We start from the raw sequence: 12,833 nt of genomic DNA on the forward strand, positions 1-12,833 counted from the left end.
TGATTGAAATTTTTTCCGTTTCCAATTACACATGTGATTGATCCAATCACCTTTGTGATTGAAACTGAATAATCTTGAGCAATGGAAAGAGCGAAAAGAGAACAAGATAATGGGTATTTATTCAACAATGTATGATGGAGAGATCAGTCTGTAGAAGTAACTCGTAACGAACGGTTGGGTTTTTGTTTTTCGCGTAAATTGAAAAACATGATTGGCGACATTCTGTCTGCTGCATTCTAAATGTGTGCATAAATATTTTGAACGCAACAACAAATCATAGCAAAGGGTTGAAACAAATAAAGTGTGCAACAACAAACGGCCACGTGGTAAAGGTTTGTAAAAATGGAAAACAATCTACGTTTATTGAAGGTAAGAAATTGTGAAATGTGAATACCGTTTTCCATTGAAGCCTGTTTACATTAAACGGACTAAAATAATATATTTTTTATTAATTTCTTTTAGTGGCCAATTTTATTTCGTGAAATTGACCAATCAAGCCCATCAACTCCATCATTTTATCAAATATATAATAATATGTTTGCAATAAAAAAGTGGGTACCGTATTGATCTTTTAAAATTATAAATTTTTTCACTCCTAGTTTTCTTAAAACAAAGAGCGGTATGGGTTTGTTGGAAGATTCACCTTGAAGTTGCGAAGTAGCGTTGGCATTAAATTGCATTTTTGTTTTACCTGCCTTTTTCAGTTTGAACCCAAGTAGAGAGCAGTATATCTGGTATGTAAACTAATGAGCTGAATTGTGTAATGGTAAAAAAGTTCTTTCTTTTGGATTTAAAAATATGAAAAATATCAGAAAATAATAAAAATATGTATTTTCCATTTATATTTTTTACTATTTCCAGAATTTGCAAATTATCATCAATATAATACCAAATATTACATTGCTTTCCCATTATTTTTGTCTTTGATTGTTTTTTTTTTTTAGAAAGGAATTGTTACTAAAATTAAATTACCGAGCTCCTTAATACCTTTTTATGCTAAAAGACTACAACTGCAAAAGAAGATTATAAATCTGCAACCTGGAACTAAGAATTGAACTTGATATTCTATGCAGGTAATGTTTAACAAAATTAACTTTTAATTGAACAAAATTAAATTCGAATTATTCTGTTTACTTTCAGAAAAACTAATTTAGCTTACAGGCTGCTGATTTATTGGAAATCTAGTCGCATGTACATATTAGAAGGAACATGTTAACATGGTTATTATTATAAGGAAGATAATGATTTATATAATTTATTTTTTCACCCTATAGTTGTTATTGATAGTAGTTGTATTTGTAAGTTATGTTAGAACAAAACACAAATGACAAGAACCAAATTTATTTGTCTATTGCATAATTCAAAAAATAATAAAATATTAAATATGTTTTATAAGAAACACATATTTTCTTTTATTTCAAAAGAAAAAAAAACTAAATACGATTTTGTGGTCGCAATATATAATTTTTTTGATCGAAATATATAGCCAATTTCAATTAATTATTTAATTGAATGAATCAAATAGTTGATTGATTTTTATCGCGAAATTAATTAAAATTTTAATTGATTCAATTAAAACTGTGATTGAATTTTATTAAAAATCAATCACGTTTTTACTTGATTCAATCACACAATTAATTGATTCCGTGACAAAAGTCAATTAAATTTTTAATTAAAAATCGTGTTGGTTTTCAATCAAAATGGGTGATTGATACTATCATTTTCGTGATTGAAGACATTTCAATTAAAAAAATGATTGAATCCGCGATTTTCGTGATTGAAATCAAAAAAAAATTTTTGTGTGTAGGTATGCATGCTAAATTTGGTTGAAATCGGTTCAGATTTAGATATAGCTCCCATATATATGTTTTTCTGATTTCGACAAAAATGGTCAAAATACCAACATTTTCCTTGTAAAATCGCCACTGCTTAGTCAAAAACTTGTAAAAATGACTCTAACTTTCCTAAACTTCTAACACATATATATCGAGCGATAAATCATAAATAAACTTTTGCGAAGTTTCCTTAAAATTGCTTCAGATTTAAATGTTTCCCATATTTTTTACTAACATTGTGTTCCACGCTAGTGCATTAGCCGACTTAAATTGTGAGTCTATAGATTTTGTAGAAGTCTATCAAATTCTGTCCAGATCGAGTGATATTTAAATTTATGTATTTGGGACAAACCTTTATATATATTTCACAACACATTTGACGAATGTGGTATGGTATAATATAGTCGGCCCCACCCGACTTAAGACTTTCCTTACTTGTTTTGTATATTAAAATTATGCGTTTGGGCCTTAATCGCCTGTTTCGGTATCAGGCTAACATGAAAAGTAATAACTAACTAATAATGAAAATCTAAATAAAAACAAGTAAGTAAAGTCTAAAGTCGGGAGGGGCCGACTATATTATACCCCTCAACACAATATAGAAAAACATTTGTGTTACCATCTCAACTACATGAAATTTGTTGGGAATTATTATTAAGGTTTATACTCTCATATACAAATATTTATATCTTAACCGAATTGGGGACAATTTTTTGTACTTCTACAAAATCTCTAGAATTAAAATTTAAATATTAAAAATCTGAATCGAAAAATCTTCCTAATTTGAAAGAATTTGACAAATTTAAATGTCGAAGGCGTAGACCGATGGACCGATATGTTTGGCGACCCAAGTGATTAGAATGTGGAGAACAGGCTTTAGTATAGGTTAGGTTAGGTGACAGCCCGGTGTATCAGGCTGACTTAGACTATTCAGTCCATTGTGATACCACAGTGGTGAACTTCTCTCTTATCACTGAGTGCTGCCCGATTCCACGTTAGGCTCAATGACAAGGGACCTTCTTTTTATAGCCGCACTGAAAAAAATATTGTCGTGAGGTCAAAGATTTCATGTCTTTAAAATACGAATGCAAATTTTACTTAGCATATAAGACGCATTTCTCTAATATAAAGCTTTTTCCTTGTCCAAAAGTAGATAAACATTTCAATGAAGTCGTAGTGTCCTTATAATTAAGTGATTTCACTTAAAAATGGGTATCATAACATGAAAGAAAAAATTTTTGGGTTAAGGTCAACTTGACTTTAATAATTCAGAAAAATTCTTTAAAATTAAGGAAATTGTCTTTAAATTTGTTGTCTTTTTGCATCTTGACTGCAAGGCAAAAATCATTAAAAAATAGGATATGTTTTTCAATACTTTATTTTAAAGACATTTTTTACTTGAAACATAGCATAATTTCTACTGGAAGTCTTGTTTTTAACGGACATTTTATAGCATATGAAAAAAAAGCTGAAAAAGCGAAAAATTGAAATGTGCTTCGTAGAGTCAAGTACACAAAACCCCATTTAAAAGAGAATTGTGTCTTAAAAGCATCCTTACTTGTATTCTCCGCTTCTTTGGTTCGGAATCAATACCAAAATTGTTAAAGTGGAGACACAATCTTTGGAACCGGACATGCTTTTTGTTCAGTGTACAGTGCCCTTTCGTTAGTTTTTATGAAGATCCCTTTAATTACCTTTGTATGAATATTTTGACTTACTCGTCCTACGTTCCGATTTGTTTTGACGAAACAAAAAAATTGTGCCCGTATTGCGAAAATGATAAACAAAACTCATGCTCCTTTTTATACCCTTCACCACTAATGTGGTACAGGGTATAATAAGTTTGTGCATTTGTATGTAACGCCAAGAAATAGTGGTCATAGACCCATCTTTTAGTATACCGATCGGCTTAGAATTAAATTCTGAGTCGATTTAGCGATGTCCGTCTGTCTGTCCGTCTGTCTGTATATGTAATTTTGTGCACAAAGTACAGCTCGCAATTTAAGTCCGATCATCCTCAAATTTGGCATAGGGCCGTTGCTTGGGACAGAGACAATCGCTATTGTTTTTGGAAAAAATCGGTTCAGATTTAGATATTGCTGCCATATATATTTATCCCCGATTTGGTCATAGTTAGCGTGTTTATCAACCGATTTTCTTGAAATACCGTACATCCAAATATTTTATGAATCTCGAAAATCTTGCAAAATATCAGCCAAATCGGTTCAGATTTAGATATAGCTCCCATATATATCTTTCGTCCGATTTAGACTTATATGACCACAGAGGCCAAAGTTTACTACCGATCTTCGTGAAATTTTGCACAGAGGGTAGAATTGAAATTCTACCAATGCTTGGTAAATTTGATTAAAATCGGTTCAAATTTAGATATAGCTCCCATATATATCTTTCGTCCGATTTGAACTTATATGGCCACAAAAGCCAGAGTTTTGCCGTGATTTGCTTCAAATTTTGCAAAAGGGGTACGTTTAATAGTATCGTTAAGTGTGTCAAATTTTGTTAAAATCGGTTCAGATTTAGATATACCCCAAATATATCTCTTTCGCCCGATTTAGACTTATATGGTCTCAAAAGCCAGAGTTTTGCCCTGACTTACTTCAAATTTTGCATAAGCGGTACTTTTAATGATACTATTGTATGTGCCAAATATGGTCAAAATCGATTCAGATTTAGATATAGCTCCCATATATATCTTTCGTCCGATTTGAACTTATATGGCCTCAAAATCCAGGGTTTTGCCGTGATTTGCTTCAAATTTCTCATCGTATCGGTAATTGTGCCAAATTTGGTTGAAATCGGTTAAGATTTAGATATGGCTCCCATCTATATCTTCCGTCCGATTTGCACTCATATGACCAGGGGGGCCAAAGTTATACTCCCATTTAACATACGTGAAATTTCGCATAGATAGCAGAATTATTATTCTAACTATACATGTCAAATTTAGTCAAAGTCGGTTCAGATTATACACGCAAAGAAAAAAAACGTTTGGAAAACGTGTACCGAAAACGTTTTTCTTTTGTTAGAGTTTTTCGAATTGCTTCGAAAAGTATACACTTTTATCACCAAAAAAATTCGTTTGTTACACAATTTTTATTTTTTCAATAAAAAGAGTTATTTTTGAACCAACAACACAGCCCATTTCGTTTATATCAAACACTGTTCTTTTCTGACTTTAGGTCTTTAATAAGACACATTTTACAGTTCATAGTAAAAATTTAATATAGTAGAATGTAATGTTGAAAATTTTTTCGGAATCTTCCGACCATATCTGGAATATATGTAAAAAAAAAACAAAAAACTTTGGTCGAAGCAGGGATCGAACCCACGACCCTTGGCATGCAAGTCCGACGTAGCAACCACTGCTCCACGGTCCCAAACTAAATGTATTTTTCTGTCAAATAAACTTTGTTTAATCGGCTCGTGGGCGCCGCAAGCTATGCTATATTAATATAACTTATATGGATAATTAGCTATTGATGACAATAACAGCTACGTAGCTCAGTGGATAGTGTGCTGCCTTACAAATTGCATGGTCCGCGGTTCGATTCTCAGTCCAGGCGAAAGGTAAAAAAAATTTAAAAATTTATAAAATCGTATAATTTCTTCTACATTGTTTGTATTACAGAAAAAGGTGCTAAGAACTAAAAAACTTCGTGGAAGTGAGAAAGATGTGAGGGAAAATGCAATTAGCCAGAAAAAATTTTTTTGAGTTAGTCTTTATGAAATTGCTTTTACATCCTGGAAAAGAATAAACTTTTATCACAAAAAGTATATACTTTTCTTCCAAATATACTTCCTTTCAACGAAAAGCAAATGAGAAACGAACTTTGTTTGTCTAAAATTTCGTTTGGGAGGAAAGAATTATTTTTTTGCGTGTATATAGCTCCCATATATACGTACACCAGAGTTGGGGAAATATGGTAGCCTGTTACACATTTTAGACCCATTTTCAATGGAAGTTTCCTCCAATTAACTGGATAGCGTTAGCCGATTTAAATTTTAATTCTAGAGATTTTGTAGAAGTAAAAAAATTGTCTCCTTTATATAGCTTCCAGCAAATGTGAAGTAGTTGAGATGGTAACACAAATTTTGGCCTACATAGGGGTGAAGGGTATAATATAGTCGGCCCCGCCCGACTTTAGACTTTACTTACTTGTTTTCAAATATATTTTATCTTGGTTCCGAATGAATTTTCTCTCCGAATACTAATTTTAATATTTTACTTAAGCATATACAAATTGGCGAAGTCTTATATCACAACATATGTATGTTTACTCATAATATGTAAATTTATACTTGTTTATATTCACACGTAGTATTTTTCCTATATTTAATGAAATTTTCTTTGTGTATATATATTTGTAATGCGCCAATTGGTTACTTTCATTATTTTACTTCCAGCATACACTTTGTCCCTCTTTGTAAACACATATATGTTTATGGGCTATTTCTAAATTAATATATGTTTGAATCCAAGCATATTATATTTACAAACATTTTATGTCCCAAACATAATATGTTCTAACATATTAACATATATGTCCCAAAAATATTATGCTAGTTTATGAACATTATATGTTTGCACTCAAAAATATTGTGTTTAAAAATTTGAGTTCCAAGCATATAATGTTATACCCAAACATATGAAAAACAGTCTTTTTCGTCCGTGTACAAAGCAAAAAATCGTTCAAATATATGACATGTTTTTCAACACTTTATTTTAAAGAGGTTTTTTACTTGAAACATAGCATAATTTCTACTGGAAGTCGAGTCTGAATTTGGAAGATAAAGTTGTCGTTAACTCGTTTTAAAGGAATTTGATAGCATATGAAGAAAAAAGCTAAAATAAATTAAACATTAAATTTTGCTTCCTAGAAGCAAGTACACAAAACCCAAATTTAAAAGAGATTTATGTCTTAAAATATCCTTACTTTTATTCTCCGCTTCTTTGGCTCGGAATAAATACCAAAATTTTTAAAGTAAAGACAAAATCTTTGGAACCGGGCCTGCTTTTTTTCAGTGCGAGTCCGAACGGCGTTCCACATTGCAGTGAAACCACTTAGAGAAGCTGTCAATGTCACCAGCATTACTGAGGTGGGATATTCCACCGCTGAAAAATATTTTCGTGTTCGGTCGAAGCAGGAATCGAACCCACGACCTTGTGTATGCAAGGCGGGCATGCTTACCATTGCACCACGGTGGCTCTCTAGTCTTTAGTATAACTTCTCAGCAAAAAGAAAATGGAAATTTTTCTAAAGCCACAACTTTAAAATCACTTCCAAAAATGTCCTCCCAAAGATGTTCTTTTTATACCCACCACCATAGAATGGTGACGGAGGTATAATAAGTTTGTCATTCCGTTTGTAACACATCGAAATATCGATTTCCGACTATATAAAGTATATATTCTTGATCAGGGAGAAATTCTAAGACGATATAACGATGTCCGTCTGTCTGTCTGTTGTAATCACGCTACAGTCTTCAATAATGAAGCAATCGTGCTGAAATTTTGCACAAACTAGTCTTTGGTCTGCAGGCAGGTCAAGTTCGAAGATGGGCTATATCGGTCCAGGTTTTGATATAGTCCCCATATAAACCAAACTCCCGATTTGGGATCTTGGGCTTATAGAAATCGTAGTTTTTATCCAATTTGCCTGAAATTTGAAATCTAGAGGTATTTTATGACCATAAAGAGGTGTGCCAAAAATGGTGAGTATCGGTCCATGTTTTGGTATAGCCCCCATCAAGGCCGTATTCAGGGGGGGATGAGGGGGATCAAACCCCCCCGAAATGAATGAATATTTTTATATAAATAAATATATATTTTTAGCTGCATAGAAAAATCTTATCGAAGATGTTGAAGAAAAGCTGGAGGTTTTATTTTGAAAAACGCTTACCTATAAAACTTGCACAAATCATAGAATACTAGTTGAAAAGCCCGTCAAACGACGGTCGAAAAAAAACAAATTGTTTTTGTTCTCGCACCACAAATTTCATTTTTGGAAAATGTCTTTCTGCTTTTTATGTGTGTTTGTTGTTCTTTTTGTGAACATGACTCGCTTTGTTTGGCCATAGAACAACAACGAAACAGCCAAACACATGTGTGTAAATGAAATGGAGCAAAACCTGCCAAAAGAACCTGCCTAATTTAGCGATGGAAGCAATAAAGAGATATTTCCAAACGTGCATATTTTAAAAATTTTGGTCACTTTGCCAGTTACTCAGGGATGGAAAATACAATTTTTAAGAAAGTACAAAAAAGGTATTTTTTGATCGGAAAGGTACTTGTTCCTAAATTTCAACAAAAATTTCACTTGAATATTATTGTCAAGAGACTGAATTTTAAAGAAAATAAAATTTTGACAAAAATTTCCATATAAATAAAATTTTGCAAAAATTTTCTATAGAAATAAAATTTTCCATTCGTTTTGTTTTGTTATTGTTGGTTTTGATCTTTAAGCATTGTTGTTTTTTTGTTGCAGCTTAAAACCATACATTGACTAAACTACAAGTGTAGTTTAACCAACAGAGGAAAGGAATGTTTGTCAAATTTATTTGGGCAAAGACTTATAGACTGCAAGATGGTTGGATGGTTTCGGAATTACCACATTCCTTATCAGCATCCTCTATTTGCAGCAAAACTATCAACCAATTATCAGAATAAATTCAGGCAGTTCATTAAACCCAACAATGAACCACACTTGAACCCTCCGAAAAAAGGTTTTGTATGATAGCCGGCTTATGCCGAAATAAATTTGCAAAAAAATTCTATAGAAAAAAATTTTGCAAAATTTTTTCTATAGAAATAAAATTTTGCAAAAATTTCCTATAGAAATAAAATTTTTACAAAATTTTCAATTGAAATAAAATTTTGACAAAATTTTCTATAAAAATAAAACTTTGCAAAAATTTTATATAGAAATAAAATGTTGACAACATTTTCTACCGAAATAAAAAATCGATAATATAGAATCGCATTCTTTTTTCGACTAATCATTCGCGGGGGTACTACGTTACTGACCGGGGTGAAAAAGTTTTGAAAAAAGTATTATAGTACTGCATTTTCCATCCCTGCAGTTACTACGTGCTCATCCGAACGTTCATTTTCAACAATGAAGAGATTCATGGCTGAACAAGAAGGTTAAATCATGCGGCCATATGATTACAATTTTTTTATTTCGACCAAATTTTAAGATGTCAAAATCATATGTTTATGGTGATTGCAGCTCTCCAAATGACACTGCATAGCAAATGCATCTCAAACAAACTCGCGCATTCATAGCTGGAGAATTGTTCAAAGATGACTTGAGTATCTTGATAACATATTCCAGACCCAAAATACCACGCACATCAGTTTTTAAACTGCATCATAAACTGTTTTTGTTAATAGATGGCGAATATCCATTTGACTGACTTCCATTATTAACTTCGGTCTCATATCGGCGTTCCTCGGATGAATTATCCACTTCACAATAACTCATAGGTGACGCAATTAAATTTGAACTTTTATTTTTCTCTGGATTTGAATTATTTTTTCAGGACAATTGAAAGAATAAATAATTGCCACTTTTACCAATGCCATACGATTCTTTTATCAGCTGATTTTGACTTCTTAAAATTGTAAACAACATATTGAAATTTGTTGTTTTTGTTATCGTGATTCAACCTCCTTATTCAGCCATGGAAGAGATTAAAGACGTATCTTAGAAATTCGACTAGCGAGAGTAGACTCAAAGGATTGGCATTAATGTCGGTTCATCGCCGAATAAATGTGCCGACTGAAGAAGTCATTGATTTATTTGCTGCCCAAAAAGCCCGTCGGTTCAATTTAATATTATAAAAATATTGTATACATACCTATGCATAATTAAAATTTTCTACACATGAGATTATATGAATATTTTTTTTTAAGTTGAACCCCCCCGAATTAAAATCCTGGCTACGGCCTTGGCCCCCATATAGACCGATCTCCCGATTTTACTTCTTGGGCTTATAGAAACCGCAGTTTTTATTCAACTTACCTGAAATTGGAAATCTAGAGGTATTGTAGGACCACAAATACGTGTGCCAAAAATTGCGAGTATCGGTCCATATTTTGGTATAGCCCCCATATAGACCGATCTCCCGATTTTACTTCTTGGGCTTATAGAAACCGCAGTTTTTATCCAATTTACCAGAAATTGGAAATCGAGAGGTACTTTAGAACCGTAAAGAGGTGTGCCAAAAACGGTGAGCATCGGTCCATGTTTTAGTATGGACCCCGTATAAACCGACCTCCCGATTTGGGGTATTGGGCTTATAGAAACCGTAGTTTTTATCCAATTTGCCTGAGAGAAGTTCACCACTGTGGTATCACAATGGACTGAATAGTCTAAGTGAGCCTGATACATCGGGCTGCCACATAACCTAACCTAACCCAACCTAATTTGCCTGAAATTGAAAATCTAGAGGTACTTGAGGACCACCAAAAGATGTGCCGAAAATGGTGAGTATCGGTCCATGTTTTGAGATATCCCCCATATAGACCGATCTCCAGATTTTAGTTATTGGGCTTATAGAATCCGCAGTTTTTATCCAATTTACCTGAAATTGGAAATCTAGAGGTATTTTAGAACCATAAAGAGGTGTGTCCAAAAAGGTGAGTATCGGTTCGTATTTTGGTATAGCCCCCACATATATTCCGATCTCCCGATTTTACTTTTTGGTCTTATAGAAACCGCACTTTTTATCCAAAGTACCTGAAATTGGAAATCGAGAGGTACTTTAGAACCGTAAAGAGGTATGCCAAAAATGGTGAGCATCGGTCCATGTTTTGGTATGGTCCCCATATAAACCGACCTCCAGATTTGGGGTCTTAGACTTATAGAAACCGTAGTTTTTATCCAATAGACCGACTTCCCGATTTTACTTCTTGGGCTTCTAGAATCCGAAGTTTTTATCCAATTTGACTGAAATTGGAAATCTAGAGGTATTTTCGGGTCATAAAGAGGTGTGCCGAAAACGGTGAGTATCGGTCCATATTTTAGTATAGCCCCCATAAGAACGATCTCCCGATTTAACGCCTTGGGTTTCTAGAAACCGTAGTTTTTATCTGATTTGCCTGAAATTGTAAATATTCTGGTATTTTAGGCTCACAAAAACGTGTATCGGATTAAGTTTTTATCGGTTCATTTGGTAATGCCTCCATATAGACCGACTTCACTTCTTGAGAGTGTAGAAGGCGCACTGATCATGAAAATGGCTTGAAACTCAATGTAAAATTTCCAGATTTTACTTCTACAGATTTAAGATTTCAAATCAAGACGTTATTTTATAATTTTCTTGCACACTTACAAGAGATGTTAATGATTCCTCTAAAACTCAAACAAAAATGGTTCTTATAAATCCAGAATCTGATATAGTCCTCATAGGTGAAATCTTTAAATGTATCTTCGGGAAGTGTCCTCAAGTCCTCAAGCCCTCCTGAAATTTCAAAGGAAACCCTAATATTTGGTTCATGGTGGTGGGTATTTAAGATTCGGCCCGGCCGAACTTACTGCTGTATATACTTGTTTTATCTACACTGGAAGTTCTTTTATTAAATTTTTTATAAATAATTTTTTCATATTTTTAATGGGTAATTTTAACTTTTTATGTTTCAGATAGCTTAAAAACAGAATAAAAATTAATAGGATGGTACAAATTATTTAAATTTTGTCGACAAAAAATATGCTACTCCATTAGCGTTAGAATGCATAAAAAATCATTAAAATTATTTATTTGGCAAATATCACAAAATGAATTCGGGTCACACCTTAAGAAGTGGTGGAAATTCAGTACAATGGCTGAAATGGTGGACATCGGTCCTATGTCAAATCTATGTTAAATTCATCGCTTCTTCGCCAATTTTGCAGCACTTTCGAATACTAAAACAATAAAAGCATCATCTGTTTAAGAGAATAATTTTGTTTGGTTTGACTTGCAGCTTGTTTTCAGTTCTTCCATTTTTACCTTATCATTATTTCAATTTTGTGATATTATATTCTCCAAGTAATCTTTAACTACGTCACGCTTTGTGAGAATTTATTTTGTGCTGCGGCCGCCGGTTTCTGATTTCGTTGTAATTAATGTTTGAAGTTTTAACTGTTTTGTGAAGATATGACCTTGTCTTTTTCTCTTTCTATCCCAATATACATGACTTGTCATTTGCAGTTACATGGGAAGTGTTCAGTTCAGTGATTGCGTTAATAAATACACAAATATGACTTATCACTCTTACATATGTTAACATTGTGACGCAGTTTAACAAACATACATATATGATTATGTTTATGAAGAAAATTGTATTGTCATGTAAGTAAGTACACGCAAAGAAAACAAACCCGTTTGGAAAACGGGTATCGCAAACGTTCTCCTTTGTTGCAGTTTTTGTTGTTCAATTCTTTCAAAATTTGAAAACTTTTATCACCAAAAAGTTTTCTGTTAGACAATTTTTATTTTTGCAATAAAAATACTTTCCAAAGATTTTGTCTTTACTTTAACAATTTTGTTATTGATTCCCAGCCAAAGAAGTGGAGAATTGAAGTAAGGATACTTTTAAGACACAATTATCTTTTAAATTTGGGTTTTGTGTACTTGACTCTAGGAAGCAAATTTTAATTTTTCGCTTTTTCAAATCAAAGTCCTTTAAAAACAAGTTAACGACAACTTTAGTTTCCAAATTCAGACACGACTTCCAATAGAAATTATGCTATGTTTCAAGTGAAAAACGTCTTTAAAATAAAGTGTTGAAAAACATGTTCAATTTTTAAACGATTTTTTGCTTTGTAGTCAAGATACAAAAAGACAACAAATTTAAAGACAATTTCATTAATTTTAAAGAATTTTTCTGAATTATTAAAGTCAAGTTGACCTTAGCCCGAAAAATTTTTCTTTCATGTTATGATACCCATTTTTAAGTCAAATCACTTAATATAAGGACAACACAACTTCATT

This window comes from Haematobia irritans, chromosome 4, assembly GCF_050003625.1.
Source record: "Haematobia irritans isolate KBUSLIRL chromosome 4, ASM5000362v1, whole genome shotgun sequence".
Classification (NCBI taxonomy): domain Eukaryota; kingdom Metazoa; phylum Arthropoda; class Insecta; order Diptera; family Muscidae; genus Haematobia; species Haematobia irritans.